The sequence below is a fragment of the Diceros bicornis genome, chromosome 4, assembly GCF_020826845.1.
Source record: "Diceros bicornis minor isolate mBicDic1 chromosome 4, mDicBic1.mat.cur, whole genome shotgun sequence".
NCBI classification, from domain to species: domain Eukaryota; kingdom Metazoa; phylum Chordata; class Mammalia; order Perissodactyla; family Rhinocerotidae; genus Diceros; species Diceros bicornis.
In genome coordinates, this window is record NC_080743.1 from 25,332,035 (window position 1) to 25,354,706 (window position 22,672).

At 38.0% G+C, this 22,672-nt stretch overlaps 1 pseudogene; it reads right to left on the reverse strand.

Moving 5' to 3' along the window:
- Nucleotides 1–2,740: 2,740 nt before the first annotated feature.
- LOC131400942 (guanylate-binding protein 4-like) lies at nt 2,741–20,925 on the reverse strand (annotated as a pseudogene).
- Between the last annotated feature and the right edge of the window lie 1,747 nt (nt 20,926–22,672).

Consider the following 22,672-nt stretch of genomic DNA (forward strand, 5'->3'; position numbering starts at 1 on the left):
AGACCCTTATATTATTCCCAATTTAAAGTGGACATCCCAACTCAGTGCTCTACATGGGCAGAGTGGATGACCTTAATGTGGATGAAAATTTTCCCCATTATCAGTCTTTATTTCCAAAAATAGATGACAGACAACTCTCATTCCTAGACGCTCCCATGGGGAGGCATATGATTTAGATTCTGCCTAGTGGATCCACTTCCGTGAGACTTAGATGCAGATATGAGTCACCCAGAGATGGTATTTTTCATGGGGTAGTTGGTTTTCTACAAATGTGAAGATGGAAGAGTCCAGTTCCTCAGAGCTAACCCTGGTAGAGCTTCTGGCATTTGATATGGAGATCATGGTGCCAGGTGGCAGGTTCTGTGGTGTTTTCTCTTGAGATGCCTTCATTGTATGGAGTGTATTGCTCCTTGCTGAAGAGCTATATAGTCTGACTTTCTCCCCATCCTGGAGAATCTGTGTACTAGTTAACAGTCTTAAATTCTTTTTTACTTAAAAATCAGTGCCAATTTTGTTTGCACCAAAGAATTCTGAGTGATATACATCCTTAAATCGTGGGGTTTACTAATAGTTTTATATTAATAAATTGTTCTTGTTTTTTCCTTCTATTGTCTTGTACTTCTTACCCAGGCATTTTGTTCTCAATGGCTTCTAGGAAATAATGTCATAACAGAAATGCAGAGAGAAAATGGAGTCAAATAACAGGATTTTAGGAGTTCATAATATTCCAATCCCATTCCACGACAAGAGTAAAAACTTGAGTTAGAGCATGGGCTGAGGATTTCTGAAAAGGTGATGTGGATGAGGAAGAAAAAGTCTACCCTGAATAAAACCTATCTGATCCATCTCCATTGTAAAATGCATCCCAATTACACAATTCACAATCTCTCCAGAGTAAATGTGAACGATTTAAAATATATAGTCTTAATGAATTTAAGAAGAGAAATTATATCAAGCATCAACCATAAGGTATGAAACTAGAAATCAACTGCAAGAAGAAAACTGGAAAATTCACAAACATGTAGAGATTAAACAACAACCTACTGAAAAACCATTGGGTCAAAGGAAAAAATCAAAAGAGAAATCAAAAAATACTGTGAGATAAATCAAAATGGAAATAAAACACATCAAGACATATGGGATGCTCCAAAAATGGTTCTAAGAGTGAAGTTCATAGAGATAATTGCCTACATCAAGGAACAGGGAAGATCTCAAGTAAATAATCTAACTTTACAGCTCAAGGAACTAGAAAAAGAAGAACAAATGAGCCCAAAGTTAGTAGATGAAGGAAATAACAAAGAGCAGAGTGGAAAGAAATGAAATAGAAACTAAAAAGATAATAGAAAAGATCAATGAAACTAAGAGCTGGTTTTTGAAAAGATAAAGAAAATTGACAAACCTTTAGCTAGACTCACCAGGAAAAAAAGAGAGAGGACTCAAATAAATCAAATCAGAAATGAAAGAGAAGACATTACAACTGATGCCACAGAATACAAAGGATCATAAGAGACTACTGTGGATAACTATATGTCAACAAATTGGACAACATGGAAGAAATTCCTAGAAACACAACCTACGAAGACTCAATCAGGAAGAAATAAAAAATCGGAACAGACTGACTATTAGTAAAGAGATTGAATTGGTAATCAAAAACTTCCCAACAATCCGGTTTACAATTGCATCAAAAAGAATAAAATGCCTAGGAATAAATTTAACCAAAGAGAAAAAAGACTTGTACACTGAAAACTATAAGACATTGATGAAAGTAATTGAAGAAGACACAACTAAATGGAAATTATCCAATGTGCATGGACTGGAAGAATTAATATTGTCAAAATGTTCGCACTACCCAAAGGAATCTACAGTTTCAATGTGACCCCTATCAAAATTCCAATGGCATTTTTCACAGAAATAGAACAATTTAAAAATTTGTATGGAACTGCAAAAGACCAAAGCAATCCTGTGAAAGAAGAACAAAACTGGAGACTCCACACTCCCTGATGTCAAAGCTCCTTTATATTACAAAGCTGTAGTAATCAAAATGGCATGGTATTGGCATAAAAACAGACACACAGAGCAACAAAACAGAATAGAGAGCCCAGAATTAAACCTATGCATATGTGGTCAACTAATTTATGACAAAGAATCCAAGAATATACAATGGGCAAAGGGCACTCTCTCCAATAACTGGTATTGAAAAAACTGGACAGCCACATACAAGAGAATAAAATTGGACCAGTATCTTACACCATAAACAAAAATTAACTCAAAATGGATTAAAGACTTGAATGTAAGATCTGACATCATAAAACTTCTAGAAGAAAACATAGGTGATAAGCTCCTTGACATCAGTTTTGGCGATGATTTTTTGGATTTGACACCAAAAGCAAATGCAACAAAAGCAAAAATAAATGGGACTACAAACTAAAAAGCTTCTGCACAGCAAAAGAAACCATCAACACAATGAAAAGGCAACCTATGGAATGGGAGAAAATATTTACAAATTATATATCTGATAATATATAAAGAACTCATACAACTCAATGGCAAAGAAACAAACTATCTGATTAGAAAACGGGCAGAGGGTCTGAATAGACATTATTCCAAAGAACACATACAAATGATCAAAGATACATGGAAAGGTGCTCAACATCACTAATCATCAGGAAAATGCAATTCAGAAGCCACAAGGCTCAGGTAGCACAGGTAGCTAACACTCTGCTAGCTGCATCCAGGATCTGTGAATGTCTTGAAGGCCCATTGTTTTAGTTCTTTCAATCTCTTCTTTTAGTTCATTTATCTCTTTACTTAACTCTTCAGATTTCTTTTTAAATCCTTCAGTAAGTAGTTCTTTTGGGACCTGTAAAAAGAAGAGAGCCTACTTTTGAAAATCCCCAATTATCAGCGTTTTGTATTTAACAACCTCAGCAGCTAAGCACCCGTGTCTATTTCTCTATCACCCTGGAACACTCTTTGAGGAGTCTGTCCAATATTTCCACCTGAGTAGTGGGAGCATCTATGGTTTACATTTTCCTATGATCCCTCAGCACCATATCACTGGAGGAAGAGAGGAGTTGGCACTAGGTGAGGCCCGACAGCTCTTTCAGTAATGTGTTCCAGCTCTAAGGATGCACTTGGAGGTGGAATATAGATTGAATTCTAATGAATTCTCAGTTCCACCGAGGTAGCATGACCACACATTTCTAACGATGGAAACTGTTGACCCTCTATAGAACACTGGTCATCAAGCTTAAAGTTGGAACAAACAATGCATTTTACTGTAGGTGTATACAATGAATCAGGCAGACCTGGAAGCAAGTGCATCAAGTTTTAGAGCTTTCAGCACCCCACATTTCCCATCAGGCACAATATGATACTCTCAAGACCATATGGATCTATTTCAGGTCTCTTTGAAGATTGTACTAAGCATGTTAAGGACTATAGGACTAAGGTCCTATTCACTTGGGGGCACAAAGAGACCCTATATCACCACAAATAGCAGTCCGGGAGCCTGAGGCGTGTTATTTGTGCCCTCCAAACTCTAAAGCTACAGAAGGTGCTGGAGTCTTATAGATTTAGGGCTTCAGCACAATCCACGTTTATTTGACGTTTCAGTGAATCACATGCCTTTGGATTTCCCTCCAGGATCATGAGGGTTAAAATTTTGATTTGGTTAAAATTTTTCTTCTTCTCTTTCTGAGGAACTGGTGTTTCTCAATCAGGCACTGCCCAGGCTCTGTGTAGACTTATCTTCAGCTGCTGTTCCAGTATCCTTTCCTGCTCACTCAGAAGGTTTTCTCTTTCCCTCTCCATCTTCCCTTGCAGTTGGGCTATGTTTTCTTGGAAGGTTCTATTTTGAGCCTCCATTATTTGCTGCAGTTCCTTCAGTTTCTGTCTTAGCAGCTCCTGTTCCTTCTCAGTTGCCTGATTCTTGGCATGCTCAGCTGTTCCACAATGGTGTTACAGAGGGAAGCAAATAACAGTTATGTAGAGCTGTACCCTCCTGAGATCAGAGACTAAAATGACTTTAAATTGGCAGAGAGGAATCTCTGAATTCTCCTAGGAGCCACACCAGTAAAGCGCATTTTAGAATGTGATGGGAAGGCACTGATTGACTGTATGAACAACCCAAACTCCCCGGGTTATTTTCAGATACAGCAGAGTGTTCATTGCAAGGTAGAGGAAGCCTCTTGTTTCAGGAAGGTTTTACTCTCATACCTGTCGGGGGGACTGCAGGAAACTACCCACTCTGCTGTGAGCCAAGCCCTAACGCTGTACCTGCTATGACCTTCTCCCCATCAGTGAGGGCTTTGTCTGCCTGCAGGATGGATTCCTTTATTGCTGCCAGTGACTGCAGGAAGCTCTGGAGGACCTTGTTCACCTGAGGAAACAACAAGGAACAAAGACTCATCAGACAACAAAGATCTAGTCTCTTGCTGGGGAAATTGTTGTTCAATAAAATGGCAAATTGGACCCTGTAAATTCTTCATCCTTCTTACTATCCCACTGTGGATCCTTTGCTTCAGTGGTCTAAACTAATTCCAACCTTTTTAGAGCTGTGAAAACTCTCTAGAGCAGCCTCTCTCCTAGCTCTCCAGCTTCATCTCCTAATGAGACCACCTACCACCCTCCCCAAGTTACGGACAACCACATATATGTGCAGTTCTAGAGCTGCCCTACCAGCCCTGCCACTTGATGGTTGTGTGTCCTTAGGCAATTTATTAACTTCTCAGTGCATCACATCTCTCAATTTTATAATGAGGATGACAGTTGTACCTAACTCAGGGTTAAATTGATAACCCAAACACAGCATCTAAGAATATACTTAATTTAGGAAGTGCAAGCCCAGTATATGTCAGCCATCACCATTACCATCACTGTCATCACCACCATCATCATCATCATGACCATCACTACCAGTGTGTATCTGTATGATAACCATTATCCCGCCATATCCAATTGATTATTCACCTGTCCTTCTCAGGTAAGATCATAAGCTTCTTGAGAACAACGTTGTTTCTTTAATTATGTACCCCCTATACTTGGCACAAAAACTATTGTGTTGTTTGCTAAATGAAAGGAATATTTCTTTCTTCTGGATTCCTGATAATAAATCCTATATTTGGAAAGAAATATTTCTGGTTTATTAAGAGTATCTAACTAATTGTGGATATAAAAGCTAAAAATGTAGTGATATCACCATGCTGTGCTTTCTCTCCACAAATGGTGCTCTGGTCTGAGATTTTCAAAAGAACCAACAAAGACCATCTGACTCCACTGTGCTGTTCTTTCCCATTTCCCTTATTTCTCACCTTAACTCCTTTCCTGGACACCAGCTCATAGTCCCATTCAACCTTGTTTTTGGCTTCCATGTAGAGATTGTGCCCTCCAGGCACAGAGAAAGTTCCTCTCAAAATGCTTTCCACCAGGGGCCCTGAAATCTGCCTAAGTTCAGCCTGGCAATATTTGACAGGTGCCTCTGCATTCTGCAGGAAGAAATTCTCCTTCTTTTTCTATATGGTGCCCTGCCAGGGAAATGTGGAGAAATCCAATAGGAAGAAGCTGTTAGAAGGGAAGGTCCAGGTGTGATTGTCTTGGAAGACGCAATCTGATGGTATCAGGGGAGACTGGGACCTGGAATAATAGACAGGGAGTCAAGAGGCTTGTTTTAGCCCCAGTTTAGTTCAATTCTTTGTGTGACCTGTGGAAAGTCCCTGAATTCCCTTGGGCTCAGGCTCAAGATCTTGAAATGATGGGGTTGATAGACATGGACTCCATGGTTCCTTTTAATTTTATAATTGAGGTGCAATTGACATATAACATTATGTTAGTTTCAGACTAGGAAGAAGGACTTGGCGACCCACTTCTGAAAACAAAAATTGGTTGTGAAAACTCTGTGAATAGCAGTGGAGCATTGTCTGATACAGTGGTGGAAGATGAGAGGATGGTGCAAGAAGACGAGGCAGGGTTCCGCTTTGTTGCACACAGTGTTGCCAGGAGTCAGAATCGACTTGATGGCACGAACAAGGAAACAAATGGCACATAGTAATTTGTTTTGCCATATTAGAAAATAAGAGCCAATTTTTTAGAAAAAGGATGAACTGTAGCCTGTAGAGACCTGTCACTCATAAGAATCCAAGCTCTTTTTATAGGGAGAAGCACATGCATCATGAGGTCAAAAAAGGGGAGTCAAGGATCATTCTAGAAGGACAGGAATCAGAAAGGATATATGCTAAGGCACATTACCATGAGCTTCTTCTGGTGCTCTCGCTTGTTATTGTTGAAAGAGTGCTCCATGAAGGTTGCAATGGCTTCCCCCTCACAGGCCGCATGCACAGCCAGCAGCTCCTGGAGTGGGTCTGTGGGGAACCTCACTTGCTGGGCCCTCTGCTCCCTGTAGTGGTCAGCTGCCTTCTGCACAGCTGCTGAGTTCTCTCACTTGGCCAGAGTTATCACTGCATTTTCCACACAAGGAACTGCTCCACCGTTGGTGGCCTCTATGTAGGTCACCACCAGAGTCGCTAGTTCTGAATGACACACAATATTAGGGAATAGACCGAAAGTTGTCACTCATTATTTTATAAGCTATAAAGATCCACATTCTAAAATTCACCAAAATGTTATTGAAATGAAGTTTTGCATTTTCTCTTTCTTCTTCTCCTCTTTATCTTCCTCCTTTTCCTCCTCCTGGTCTCCTCCTCCTTCCCGTTCCACGAATCCACTTCCTTGTAATAACATCACTCTGTAGTCTACTCACTCTCTCTTTTATGGCTTTCAAATTCATCACATTATAAATTAATAATCTCAACTAATATGTTCAAGGGTTTCCTAGAACAGTTTTGCATTGTAACAAAATAAAAAAGAGCTTATTACACAAGTAAATAAATTACAGAATTTTTGAGCATGATTTCTAAATGAATATATGGGTCCCCAAGTAAAAAATTCATCAAAAATTTCAGGACAGTGACACAAACATTAAACCAAGCTTGGGTCCACCTCCGCACAGGGCACTGTGTGACTACTGAGGTCAGATGTCCATGAAGCCAGCCCTATACATAAGATTAAATTTAAATTTTTTCCTCAAACTTTCAACGAGCTAGCTGGGATTCATGGCATATGATTTATTTTCTAACTGGTGTAAATTCACAAAATATCTTGTGTATTTTCACAGAGGAACATTTATCCCATTGGATTTCTCATCACCATGCAAATTTCTATCCTTAGTAGCTGCTTGTGCTTATGTTATTAGTCTATTAGTTTCATGAGATTTACAGTAGGCTGCAGTAAACCTTCATATAGGGAAACTTTAATGAAGGAACATGTATTTATATATGTGGCATGAATATCTGCTTCTCCACACATACAGAAGGAAACAAAATTACTGACAAACCCAGACAGCAATCAAGCTTCATCACACACGCTGAACCCCAGAGAGGCATGCTGTAACAAAAGAGACTCACCATTCCCAGTGACAATGATTCCCTCTCCTAGGGTCTCGATTTTTGCCTTGGTGAAGATACATGAATAGAAATTTTTTGATTGAACCTGGAAGTCCCATTCCATTTGGTTCTCTGATGCTTCCTCGATATGGAGTAATAGTTTTCCAGCACTTGTAGGCCGGTCAAAGACAAAGAACTTTCGTTCTGGAAAGAACTTCCTGATACACTCTCTAGACATGCCGGAAGTTTGGATTTGGGGATTGTCACCTGCAGAGATGGAAAAAGATCATTAAAGAGACAGCCTTCAGGCAAGGGGGCTGAGGACTTTCGTTTCCAGGGATCTTTGCCTCATTGTAACTCCTTTGCCTGTAAATCTACTTTTTTTAAATCATGCAAATCAACCTTATGATCATCTACTCAAGGCATGGAAAACCCTGTTTTGGTACAGAGTCAAGGTGAAGAAATTACTTCTGGGGAGGAAAGGGAGGCATCCATCCCAAGTGAAGAAACTTATGATCGTTTCCCTAGCCCTTGCGTGGTGTGCAGTGCATCGACCAGGTATTAGATGTTTGTTGAATGATAGATTAACCCAAGAAATTGTCAGAAATACTGTTCTGATATTACAGTTCTCACATCAGAAATGAAATATGGGCTCTAAAGTAAAGTAATGGTAGAAATAAGGATTTAGAGCAATACAGGCCTATCTCAACAACAAGAAAAATCTCAAATAAACAATCTAACAATGCACCTAAAGGAACGGGAAAAAGAAGGACAAACAAAGCCCAAAATCAGTAGAAGAAGGGAAATCATAAAAATCAGAGCAGAAATAAATGAAATAGAGACCAAAAAAACAATAGAAAAAATTAATAAAACCAAGAGCTGGTTCTTTGAAAAGATCAACAAAATTGACAAACCTTTAGCTAGACTCACCAAGAAAAAAAGAGAGAAGGCACAAATAAGTAAAATCAGAAATGAAAGAGGAGAGGTTACAACAGACAGCTCAGAAATACAAAAGATTATAAGAGAATACTATGAAAAGCTATATGCCAACCAATTCGACAATCTGGAACAAATGGATAAATTCTTAGAATCATACAACCTTCCAAAACTGGATCAAGAAGAAGTAGAGAATTTGAATAGAACAATCACCAGTAAGGAGATCGAAACAGTAATCACAAACTTCCCCAAAAATCAAAGTCCAGGACCAGACGGCTTCCCTGGTGAATTCTACCAAACATTCAAAGAAGACTTAATACCTATCCCTCTCAAACTCTTCCAAAAAATTGAGGAAGGGGGAAGCTCCCTAACTCATTCTACGAAGCCGACATTACCCTGATACCAAAACCAGACAAGGACAACACAAAAAAAGAAAATTACAGGCCAATATCACTGATGAACATCGATGCAAAAATCCTCAACAAAATACTAGCAAATCGCATACGACAATACGTTAAAAAGATTATACACCATGATCAAGTGGGATTTATTCCAGGGATGCAGGGATGGTTTAACATTTGCAAATCAATCAACGTGATACACCACATTAATAAAATGAAGACTAAAGATCACATGATCATCTCAATAGATGCAGAGAAAGCATTTGACAAGATACAGCATCCATTTATGATAAAAACTCTGAATAAAATGGCTATAGAAGGAAAGTACCTCAACATAATAAAGACCATATATGAGAAACCCACAGCTAATATCATCCTCAATGGTGAAAAACTCAAAGCTGTCCCTCTAAGAACAGGAACCAGACAAGGGTGCCCACTCTCACCACTCCTATTTAACATAGTACTGGAAGTCCTAGCCAGAGCAATCAGGCAAGAGAAAGAAATAAAAATTGGAAGGAAGAAGTGAAACTGTCACTATTTGCAGATGACATGATTTTATATACAGAAAACCCTAAAGAATCCACCAGAAAACTTTTAGAAGTAATAAACGAATATGGTAAAGTTGCAGGATACAAAATCAACATACAAAAATCAGTTGCATTTCTGAACACCAACAACGAAGTAGCAGAAAGAGAAATTCAGAATACCATCCCATTTACAATTGCAACAAAAAGAATAAAATACCTAGGAATAGACTTAACCAAAGAGGTGAAAGATCTGTACACCGAAAACTATAAAACATTTCTGAAAGAAATTGAAGAAGACACAAAGAAATGGAAAGATATTCCGTGCTCTTGGATTGGAAGAATTAACATAGTTAAGATGTCCCTACTTCCTAAAGCCATCTATAGATTCAATGCAATCCCTATCAAAGTTCCAACAACATTTTTCACAGAAATAGAACAAAGAATCCTAAAATTTATATGGAACAACAAAAGACCCCGAACAGCTAAAGGAATCCTGAGAAAAAAGAACAAAGCTGGAGGTATCACACTTCCTGATTTCAAAATATACTACAAAGCTATAGTAACCAAAACAGCATGGTACTGGCACAAAAACAGACACACAGATCAATGGAATAGAATCGAAAGCCCAGAAATAAACCCACACATCTATGGACAGCTAATCTTTGACAAAGGAGCCAAGAACATACAATGGGAAAAGAAAGTCTCTTCAACAAATGGTGTTGGGAAAACTGGACAGCCACATGCCAAAAAATGAAAGTAGACCCTTACCTTACACCATACACAAAAATTAACTCCAAATGGATTAAAGACTTGAATGTAAGACCTGAAACTGTGAAACTTCTAGAAGAAAACATAGGCAGTACGCTCTTCGACATAGGTCTTAGCAACATCTTTTCAAACACCATGTCTGACCGGGCAAGAGAAACAATAGAAAAAATAAACAAATGGGACTACATCAAACTAAAAAGCTTCTGCACAACAAAGGAAACCATCAACAAAACGAAAAGACAACCTAACAATTGGGAGAAGATATTTGCAAGCCATACATCTGATAAGGGCTTAATCTCCAAAATATACAAAGAACTCATGCATCTCAACAACAAAAAAACTACCAACCCAATTAAAAAATGGGCAAAAGACCTGAGCAGACATTTCTCCAAAGAAGATATACGGATGGCCAACAAGCACATGAAAAGATGTTCAAAATCACTAACTATCAGGGAAATAAAATCAAAACTACAATGAGCTATCACCTCACACCCCTCAGAATGGCGATAATTAACAAGACAGGAAAACAACATGTGTTGGAGAGGATGTGGAGAGAAGGGAACTCTCATACACTGCTGGTGGGAGTGCAAACTGGTGCAGCCACTGTGGAAAACAGTATGGAGATTCCTCAAAAAATCAAGGATAGAACTACCATATGATCCAGCTGTTCCACTCCTGGGTGTTTATCCAAAGAACTTGAAAACACCAATGCGTAAAGATACATGCACCCCTGTGTTCATTGCAGCGTTATTCGCAATAGCCAAGACTTGGAAGCAACCTAAGTGCTCACCAAGGGACGAATGGCTAAAGAAGATGTGGTATATATACACAATGGAATACTACTCAGCCATAAGAAACGATGAAATCCAGCAATTTGTGGCAACATGGATGGACATTGAGGGTATAATGCAAAGTGAAATAAGTCAGAGGGAGAAGGTCAAATACCATATGATTTCCTTCATTAAGCAGTGGATAACAACAACAATAAACAAACACATAGAGACAGAGATTGGATTGATGGTTACCAGAGGGAAAGGGGGGAGGGAGGAGGGCGAAAGGGATAATTCGGCACATGTGTGTGGTGATGGGTTGTAATTAGTATATGCGTGGTGAACATGATGTAATCTATGCAGAAATAGAAGTTTAATGATGTACACCTGAAATTTATACAATGTTATAAACCAATGTTACTGCACTAAACAAAATATTTAAAAAAAAAAGAAATAAGGATATTCATGATATTGCTGGGGACAATACCATGTAGAGGACAGATGATACCGAGTAAGTAAAGAAAAGCTTTATAAAATCAGAGTGAAAAATCATACATACACACATTAGAAATATGTTTAGAGATTCCTTTAGCAGACATCACAAAACAATAAGGTTAACCTAAATGTACCTTGCAGACCTCACCAGTTCTCTATATCAGATTATATCAGACATGACAATGACACACAGAGGGGTTCTGGGCATATTCTAGCTGTTCAGTATTTGAGTTATATATCATGGAAATTTCAACTCACTTTAAAAAATTGCATTTAATTATATTAAGCTAAGAGAAATAAATGAGTCAATTAATTAAGACTGTCAGTTCCATTTTGGTCAATATATTTCTGTGAAATGAGGTCTTTGATAACAAGAGTGATAAAAACAAAAAACAGATGTTAGAGACTCAATTTTTACAGCACTATCAAAACAGATTTTCAATGTATAACTTAGAAAAAATAAGACTGTTACACAAAATAAAATATCAGAAAAAAAAATTTCATTTTGAAAAATTTTAATCTTCCCTTTTTTTGATAGGTGATGTGACTCTACCAATCACATTTTCCTCAGAAAGTTTTCTTTCAGTGAGTTTGTATCCTGTGCTTCCCAGTTTTAAATGCTAAAATGTACTCTGCATGAAATTGTTGTGAAATTAGATGATTAGCTTAAAAAATGTCTTCATTTGTATTTAGAATTGGGCAGTGCTAAATTTTTTCCATCGACACTTGGGGGTATATTTTATTGGTGTTTGGAATCCAAATGTGGGAATCATCGCTTTTGGTTATTTAAAGACAGTCAAAGCTAAGTTCTCACTCTTGGTGAATCTATATTTTAGAGGGAGAAAATAATATAAAATAAAGAGAGAAGTGATGCTTGTCAAATAATGTTGCAAAAAAAGTGCTTATTAATTAAAGTGCTTGTTATGACTAATAATAAAACAAATTACATTTGGAATATTTCTAGATGTCTTCACAGAGGAGATGCCATTACTCTGGGAATTTGTGGGATGATTCATATTTTAGCAAGAAGACATTGGAAGAAACGTATTTTAGAGCAAAGGAAGAGAATGAGTAAATACTCAATGGTAGGAAGTCACTACTAGGAATCCCCCAGTGTCCACTGTAGCCAGAATAACAAGCTGAGTGAGGATGAGTTGGAAAGATCAACTGGGACCTTGGTCCTGGACTTCTCCCACAGGTAGAGTCTTGAAGGTGAGGAGGCATGCTCAGAGCTGTGCTTGAGTCCCATTGATGGCAGGAGGGGAGAGAGAATAAAGTGGGATTCTGGAGATAGGGATCATTTAGGAGGTGTGCTACAACTTGGAAGGCATGTTACAGTCTCACCACTCTACACTTGAGGGGAAGCGTTGCACTACACATTCATTCAGTGATTCAAATTCCTTCCATCCTGTTGTTCCTTATCCTTTAAGGCACTGTACTTACCTGCAAGTTAAAAGCTTGACTGCTGACACACTGTGATTCAGATAGTAGTAAGGGAAAGGAAGGACAGGTGGAGTATAGTCTCACAGTTCTATGGCCCAGACTCACAAGTGACAAGTCTTCGGCACATATTCCACGTGCAGGCCTAATCACATGGCCACACTTAGCTTCAAGAGCAGCTAGATAAATATTATCCTTAGCCAGATTGCCATAAGCTTATCTTGTGACATAGAATGATATAACATTTCGAGCCGCAAGGTGTGTTATAATTCTAAAAGTACATGCAACAATATCTCGGAAAGTATTTTGTAAAATCCCAAAATTAAATTTGGCAGATTCAAGACATGAACCCAAGCTAGGTAAATGAGCATGGACCCATAATTTCTGAGCCGTAGAGGTTGATTCAGGGGGAGAGTGGGCACTAGACCCAAGACCAAAGAAAGGGCGTCCTGTCTCAGTTACCTGAATCCAAGTAATTTTCTGGATCCCCAAATTTTTCTCCCTCTTGTCCTTGCTCTCAGTCTCACTCTACTTTCTTGCTCCCTTCTCTTTTGCTTTCATTATTGTTTTGTTGTTGCCAATGAGACCATAAAGATGTGAGTCTCAAGATGAAGAATTTAAGGCTACTTAGATGTGTTTGGCTCTGAAACATGATATATATTATTCTTTACGTTGGGGAAAAATAAATTTAGAGTCTTACTTCCAGCTTCCCTGGTTTGTAATCGCTTCAGGAAAAATACTTTTTAAAATTATGTTCCGTGGGTCTAATTCATAAAACTATGATATTGGAAAAGAAAGAATGATTAAAATGAGTTCCTAAACTGATGGCAGTCAATGAGGCTTGATTTAACTGAAATGAAGTTTTTCATTTTCTATTAATTCAGCTCCATAAAACATGGTCTAGCATCTTGTTTTAGAACTTGTGCTTATTTGTCATCTAGTGTACTCATCTTTGGGTCTATTGAAAATTCTTAGAGGAAGACTCTCATTTCAATCTCTTGCTAGTCAGGGTTTAGTGAAAGATCACAGCTGTGGATGCACCAGCATTCTAAGAAGCCCAAACTTGAAGCACTTGACCAGTTCAGAAATCTGTTGAGTGCAACTCTTCAGCTGAGAAAAACATGGGTACAAAGGAATAATGGCCCTTTGGGAATAATATTCATAGGCTTGGAGAATTCTAGAATCAGAGAGAGTAGGCACTGTGACAAAATGGTAAAAACAAGGCAAAACTAAAAGCACTTTGGGTATTGCTGGGCATGGAAGTAAACGAGACAAAAGAACAGGCATTCAGAACTATAGAAAATTTAAGGCAATAGGCCGTGCTTGCTGATTTGGCTGTAATAAACGTGCCATCTTGCTCACAAGCTGAAGTGGAGGTGTGTGACCTGAGAAAAGCCCACCCTCAATTCAGTCTTAGTGTACCTGGAACATGAGGCTTAAAGGGAAAACTGAAATTACAGTTTTCTGCATCTGGTTTGGTGTGGTGAAGCCACATGTATGTATAAAACTCTTGTACACATTTCTAACACCTGTCAGGGGTGGTCCACTTTAAGTTGAGGAATGTTTAACCTGTCACTTGGATGTCAGGTCTCACTGTGGAACTGATAGTGTTCAAGTGAAATCCTCTTCAGATTCCATTTATAAAGGGGACAAAGTTATTCCTGATTTAATGTTTCCTTTTACCATTTTTTGGAGTATCAGAGAGTCCACATATTAAAAGTACACAGACTTAATATTGTTGGGGTAGGTGGAGGTGTCCATTAGAACTATACTGAAGGAGAAAGCAGGATTTAATACCAACCAGCAGATGTAAGTGGCTGTGCATTCATCCACTGTAACGGAGGTCTCATTCAGTGCTAGCGGTTCCTCTAATTTTCTTGGATCTACACATACGTCACCAGGAGTCTTTACCTTCTCACTCACCTCCACTAACCTTTAAGAATATTGGAGGCTAATAATCATGTTACAATTGTAGGAGTATGCTGCAAATCTTAAACTACATAATACTAACCCACTTAATTCCATCATGAGGAGTGATTTAGATGTCTATCAATTACACTGCCACCCTCTTTGTCTTTGTTCTTACTTGAATGTGAGGGACATGGAAACTGCAGCCATGACCTAACAGTAACACACTCTGATTAGGCCAAACTTTCTCTCTCTCCCTTTCAAAGTATTCCCAACTCTTCAATATTCTCAGCTGACTTCTACTACCTACATTGTGCCCTTTGCATATGGCTAGTACCTTACAATGATAAGAAAAGAAAAGAAAGCCTTCCTTGCTAATGCAGCCAAATCTGGAGGAAAACGTATAAATCTGCTTTTAAAACTATAGCTTTTCAGTTAGATCCTTGTCTGTGCTGTCTATTAGGACTACAGCATGACACCAACATATAACTCCCAAGATGAACTTTTTCTCAATTCTTGGGGATGAATTTGGCCATTTACACAACACAGAGTCAGCTTAAAAATCATGTGACCATGAGTTCCATTGCTTCTACCACATATCACACAATTTAGAATTTGCTTGCCCAGTAGAGCTATGGAAAATACTCTTAAAGATGCAATTGAGAGGCCAATTTGACCATGACCCTCTGAGAGGATGGGGCATCATCATTCGGGATGCAGTCAATAGCTTAAACCCACAGTCGTTATAGGGTGCTGTGTACCCAACAGGCATAATACCTGGGTTTGGAGGCCAAGGCCAGAAAGACTAGTGGTCCAACTCAATATCACTCACAGCAACTTCTTTGGGGGAATTTGTGCTCCGGGACCTTGGGAATCGAGGCTTGTGGTTCTAGAGATCCTGGTTCCCACAGGAGGAGTGTTTCTACCAGAGTGCATGATAAGTGTGTGTCTTGATATGAGTACAGCCATGTTTGGCCGCTCCATTGACCTACAACCACCAACACAAAAAGAAATATAAAAGCTGCTTTCTGCGTGGTGGGAACTGGCCCTTCTCCCACGGAGAGAGTTGCAAGTTGTAACATTTCAAGGCTCTTGGAGCATCGTAGCACGGGATGGACTGGCCATCTGTGCCGGGCTAAGACGATAACCAAAGAGAACAATGCACGTACACAATTACTGGGCTGGGACGTTAGCCAAGGGGCTCAATGCACATACGCCACTGATAACCATTTGTGCATGGGAACACTAGATGCTTGCTCTGCAAACTCTGTAACTGCTTATATAAACTGCTAGAGACTGAGACCTGGTGAGAGTTCCGCCTGTGGAAGGGACACCTTGCCCAGGATGTGTGATCCTTGCCCAGCCGTGTCGATTGACAGGACTCTCCCGGCAGTGGGGCGTGGATGTTGTGAGTAATTGATTTACTGTGAAGTAATTGGTCTGACGTGTTCTCTTTCCGGTCAATCTGGTGTTTCTCTTTCTGGTTGATTTGTGTCATTTCCCTTTAGTCGATCTGGTGTTTCCCTTTCTGATGGATCTGATGTTTTTCCCTCTTATTATCTGACCTATTCGGATCTGCTGCTATCTCAGCCGATGTGGATGTTTTTCCTTTCCAGTCGAGCTGGTGTTTTTTCCCTCTTATTATTTGACCTATTCGGATCTGTTTGCGGACTATCGCCTTTACTATGCTCTATATAATAAAATATACCTTCAGTCCATTTGTTTGGAGTAGAAAGTTTCTTTTACATCTCCGATCGAATCTCCGAACCTCTCATAACAGTGTGTCGCTACAACTAAAGCTATAGCTGCTGCCTGTTCCCTCTGGGCATCTTGTGCTAATAGAGCAACAGGTACAAGAAGTCATCAATATACTAGTAGTTTATCATTATAATTGACTTTGATCATCATGAAGAGGTGGCCACATGTGTGGCATTACTGCCACATAATGGGGGCAGGGAGGAATATTTTGGTTATACTAATAACATATAAGTCCTGAGGGCATACGTGTGTATTTGCAGAACTTCTCTTCCTGGAAGCAGAATAAAGGTATTGGTTATTTTAAATTATGATGTCTTAGGAATGCATATTTTAATTTCTGAGTAAGCAGTGAAACAACAGACTCTGAATTCAATTCACAATTTCTAAGCCAATAGAAGACAAATGGAGGAATAAAATATATTCAGTCTACCTGAAAGGAGATAGAAGGGAGAAAAAGTAATACATAATAGGCAGAATACAAGGAAAGCATGAAACAATATAACATCCAAAAGCAAGTAAATCAATAATTATAGTAAACAGAAATGCAACAGAAATAATGCATGCTAAGTGGATAAAATCAATTAAGCATATGTTATTTATAAGAGACACATCTAAAATATAAGGCTATGGAAAGTTTGAACATAAAGAAAGAGGATTCAATACACTATACAAATAGTAATCAAACTATTATAGAAAACAAAAAGTTTTATCATAATATAAAAATGAAAGTATTATATGTATTATACGAAAACAGACAATATGTGCAATATATAGCAGCATAAGAAAAAAATAAATTTTAAGAACAAAAGAGCTTGTCTATAGACATATAGCAAATTGATGAAAATTCCAGATTTCCAGACAGATATAATATTATTATATTTGTATGTACCTTATAACATATAGCCTCTAATAAATTAAGAAGAAAAGGGGAGAACTAAAAGAATAGGCAAAATCACAATTTTAAAGACCCATTTATAATACTTTTCTGACTAATTGAGAGAACAAACACACAAAACCAGTATAGATATTGAAGATTTGAATATAGTAATTAACAAATTTGAACAAATGGATATTTAGTATGTTGGTAACTGTGATCCAAAACTGTGAAAACATATTTTTTCGGGCTTAAAGGATTAACGTCAAGCAGAGTATGCCAAGTTGCCGTAATGCAATGCTAAAAAACAATGACAAAGAGACACTTAGAAATTTCTCATATGTATGTAAATTAAAAATTATACTCCTAAATATCCTATAGGTCAAAGAAATTTTCATATTGAAAAATATAAAATATTTTAAAATGAGCAATACTGATGATATTATATATCAAACTTGCAGGATGCAGCTAAGTCACTAATTACAGTGAAGTTGGTAGCTTCAAAGCCGTGTGCTAGTAAAGAGTTAAAGTAGAAAACAAGCTAAGTATCAATCTCAATAAGTGATACAAATATAGCAAAGGTAAAAATAAATAAATAAAAATGAAAGAACACTGAATGAAATAGAAAACCAATGTCCAATAAGAGAATCAAAGCATCCAAAATGTTGATCTTTTATAAGATTGGTAACGCTGGAATGACTAATCAAGAGAAATGAGATCCACGTTTCTCAACTGATAAGAATGCAAAATATCTCAAGACAATATTGGTCTAACCCAAGAAACAAGAAAGGACCAAATAATCTATAAAGTCACGTGTTTTAAAATCCATCAGAGGTGAGGGTCAGAAGGCATGAAGAGAAACTGAATTCCAAAGAGTGACAAACCCCTTTGATAAGACAGGCTATATAAACTTTTAACCTTAGCAGAGTATGGAGATTAGAATAGATTAAATAAAATTCTAATGAATTTCTTAAAGACTCAGCGAGAGCTAGCCTGAAAATTTAAAATGCCCCAGCAACTTCCATGTAAGAGGAATCCACACCTACTCGTAAACAATTTTCCACTGGCCTCCATCAGGTGCTAACAAGAAATAGTAGATGTAGGGCAGGAGACATGTGATAGCCTTGGATGGGCAGGCTGACGGCCTTCCAAAGGCTGAGGTGAAGCAGCAGATGCTGGAGAACCTAAAAGTATGTAGGCATTCACCAAAGCCTTGCGCTGAGCAGCAAACGACAGCAGTCTACCGCTGGAATAAGCCAAGAGCACAGAGATAGACTGCCTATGTGACAGGTAGGCGGGGTCTGCTGAAAGCTGAGGGTGGAACAGGAGTACTGAGCAAATCTTCTGGTGTTTCAGGCCTTTCGGTAAGAAGAATGAAATGGCAGAATTCCCCTGGAGGGATGTGAAGCATGTAGTGTACTTAAGGCAGCTATAGCAACAACAAAACTCATCACAGCTGAATTACAACTACATTGAATCAATGCTCTCCACAATCGTCTTAACTGAAAGAGAGATGTGCCAATTTTCAAACATAAATATTGTTATCTCAATCTGTACGGTTTTTTTACTATGCCAAGCTTTCAACAAAAAATCAAGTCATGCAGAAAAAGAAAAAAAAACAAAACAAATAAAAACTAGGCATTATAATGAGATAAAATAAAGGAACAGAATCAGAATTTGAGATAGAACAAATATCAGAACAATCAGACAAGGCCTTTAAAATCGCTACCATTATTATGTTAAAGACACGAGTTGGGGGCTGGCCCTGTGGCCTAGTGGTTAAGTTCAGTGTGTTCTGCTTCAGTGGCCGGGATTCGCACATTCACGGATTTGTGGGTTTAGATCCCGGGCATGGACCTACCCTACTGCTCAGTCATGCTGTGGTGGTGACCCACATACACAGTAGAGGAAGATTAGCACAGATCTTAGCTCAGGGCAAGTCTTCCTCAAGCAAAAAAAGGAAGATTGGCAACAGATGTTAGCTCAGGGTGAATCCTCCCAGCAAAAAGAAAAAAAAAAAAAAGAGTTGAGTGGAAAGGTGAATAACGCACGTGAAAACATGTGAAATCATGTAGAGAAATGGAAACTATTAATAGAGTTAAATGGAAATCCTACAAAAGTAAAGCACAATATCAATGATTAAGAATTATTTTAATGGAATTAACAGAAAATGATGTGAACAAATTGGTGGAGTCAGAGAACTTGAGATAGATCAATAGAAATTAACCACATGGAAACACAAAGAAATAAGGAGAAAAGAATTATAACTGAGTATCCAATAGCTTAGGACATCCCACAGGAAAAAATCAAAAGGTTTATTGTCAAGGTAATTGGAATGAGAAAAGTAGAAGAAGAAAGAAGCCGACAAAAATATGTGAAAAGAAAATGGCCAGGAATTTTCCAAAATTAATGGAAGACAAACAGCAGATCAGAAGTTCATAGAACCCCACAAAGAACAAATACAAGATAAAACTGGGCATGTGCTTCATAGACTAAGCAATAAAAACCAAGTGCAAAGAGAAAATCTTGAAGGCAACTAGAGAAAAAAGAAACTACATATAGAGGGACAAAAAATAAGATTGTAAACAAACACTGTTACAAACTATATAAGCTAGGAGAAAGTAGAATAACATCTCAAGTGCTGAATGAAAGATGTCAACCAGAATTATCTACCCAATAACAATGTTTTTAAAATGAATGCAAAATAAAGACTTTTTCAAAGTAAAGCTGACTGAATGTACCGCCAGGCTCTCACTATAAGAAATATTAAAGGAAATTCTTCAAGCAAAAGAGAAATAATAGCAGGGTGAAATTTGGATCTACTCAAAGGAACAAAAGCAAATGAAATGGTAAAATTGTCAGCAAATATAAATAGAACAGGGGACATAAACAATCTATCAGAAATGGGAAAAGTGTTTATTTACTGTTAAAATCCTACACATATTAAACATTGAGAAGATATTATGAACGATTTTGTGTAACTAATTTAAAAGTTGGATAAAATAGACGAATTCCTTGAACTATAAATTACTATAACTGTTTCAAAGATGAAATATAAAACTGGAAACTTATAATAGCTATTAAAAATTTAATCAGTGAGAATTTTTTAAAGAAATCTCATGGCCTAGATGTTTCAAATCTGATTTCTACAAACATTCAATAACAATAATTTCAGTGTTAGCCAAATTCTCATAGGGCACAAAAAGTTGGGTGCATTATCCCTTCATATTTGAAACTCGGAAATATTTGATACCAAAATGTGACGAAAATAGTATACAAAAAATAAAAGCTTATATCACTTATGAACAGTTTTTGGTTTGACATTTAAGAGCTTGGAAGTCATTACTCCCATCCTCAAAACAAGAAAACAGCTCAACAGCCTGAAATCAACAACTCTTCATAAATACATCAGACCATTAAGGTCATAGGGCAAACTCCTGTCCCCCAACTGAAGAGATAGATAGGTGGATAAAGAGAATCACACCTTACCAGGAGCAGAATCCACACCTGGAGCCAGTGGTGATGGGAACATTTTAACTGTAATTGATAAATTGCTGGAGGCTCAGTGTGGACTAACTTGAGAGGTAAAAACGTGGCGATGGCAGTCATAGGGGGTCGCCAATATGTTCTTGAGTTTTACTTCAAGGACACCTCTGGGTTCTCAATGTGAAGACTGGAGACAAATTTCGTAATGCTTCTGGCAGGGGGAGGGGAAATGTAACCATTTTGAAATATGCCCAGGGATCTCTGTTCTCCTTAACAAAGCCTGCCTTCAAGGGAAACTATTTTACCAGAACCAAACTGCCTTGGGTTTTACAAAAGTCTAACCAACCTGAGGGAAGAAAATTAATCAACTCCAGTCTCTCCCCATTACCTACCAGGCTTCAATGTTGGGGACAGGAAATGCTTGACTCTGGTTCACTCAATGACTGAGACAATCATAGGACTACACCTTACCACTACATAAATAGGATTCCTGTATGTTAACAGGGGATTACAGCTAAAAGAATTGTAAGACTCAGACTCTATTTAAAGTGTCTTAGTCCATTTGGGCTGCTATAACAAAATATCACAGATTAGGTAGCTTGTAAACAACATAAATTTATTTCTCACAGTTCTGGGGTCTGGAAGCCTGAGGTCAGGGTGTCGGTATAGTTGGATTTTGATGAAGGTTCTCTTCTGTGCTGCAGACTGCTGAATTCTTGCTTCCTCACACTGTGGAAGGGGCAAGAGAACTCTCTTGGACCTCATTTATAAGGTCATTAAACTTATTCATGAGTGTTCCACACTCATGAACTAATCAACTCCTGTAGGGGCAATCTCCAAATACCATCACATCAGGCATCAGATTTTCAATTTATGACTTTTAGGGGAACACAAACATTCAGACGACAGCAGAAAGCTTCTCTAGGGAAACCAAAAGACAACAGGGAGACAAAAACAGGACCAGTAGAGGAAATATTAGCCTCTGATACCACAGCTATAGCTAGCAGTAAACACAACCTAACTCCTAGCCAGATAATATAAAACCTCACACTAAAGGCCTATTTACCTCAGTTCCTTTAACTCAATGAATCATGACAGCTTTCAACAAAAAATTAAAAGTCATGGTAAAAGGCAAATCCATAGTCTGAAGAGACAAATCAAGCATCAGAACCAGACTCAGATATGGCAGAAAATTTGGAATTGTCAGACAGGAAATTTAAAACAACTATGGTTAATATGCTAAGAGCTCTAATGTTAAAGGGGACAGCCTGAAAGAACAAATGAGCAATGTCAGAAGACAGATGGAAACTCTAAGAATCAAAAGGAAATACTAGAAACAAAAAGCACTGTAACAGAATGAAGAATGCCTTTGATGGGTTGATCAATAGACTGAACATGGCTGGGAAGGACTCAGTGAGCTTGAAGATATATCAATAGAAAGTTCCCAAATGGGAAAACACATCATATTCAAACTGCAGAAAATCAAAGACAAAGAGAAAATCTTGGAAGAAGCCAGAGGGAGAAAATACCTTAACTATAGAGGCACAAGGGTAAGAATTATATCCGAATTTTCTTTTGAAAGCGTGCAAGCAAGAAGAGAATGGGATGAAATATTTAAAGTGTTGAAAGAAAAAAAAACTCACCAACTTAGAATATTGTATCCAGTGAAGTTATCACCCAAAAATAAAAGAGAAATAAATACTTCTCAAACAGAAACTGAGGGAATTTGTCCCCAGTAGCCCTGCCTTGCAAGAAATGGTAAAAGAAGGTCTTCAGAGAAGGAAAATGATACGTCAGAAATTTGGATTTACATAAAGAAAGGAAGAGCATTGCAGAAGGAATAAGTGAAGATAAAATGAAAACTTTTATT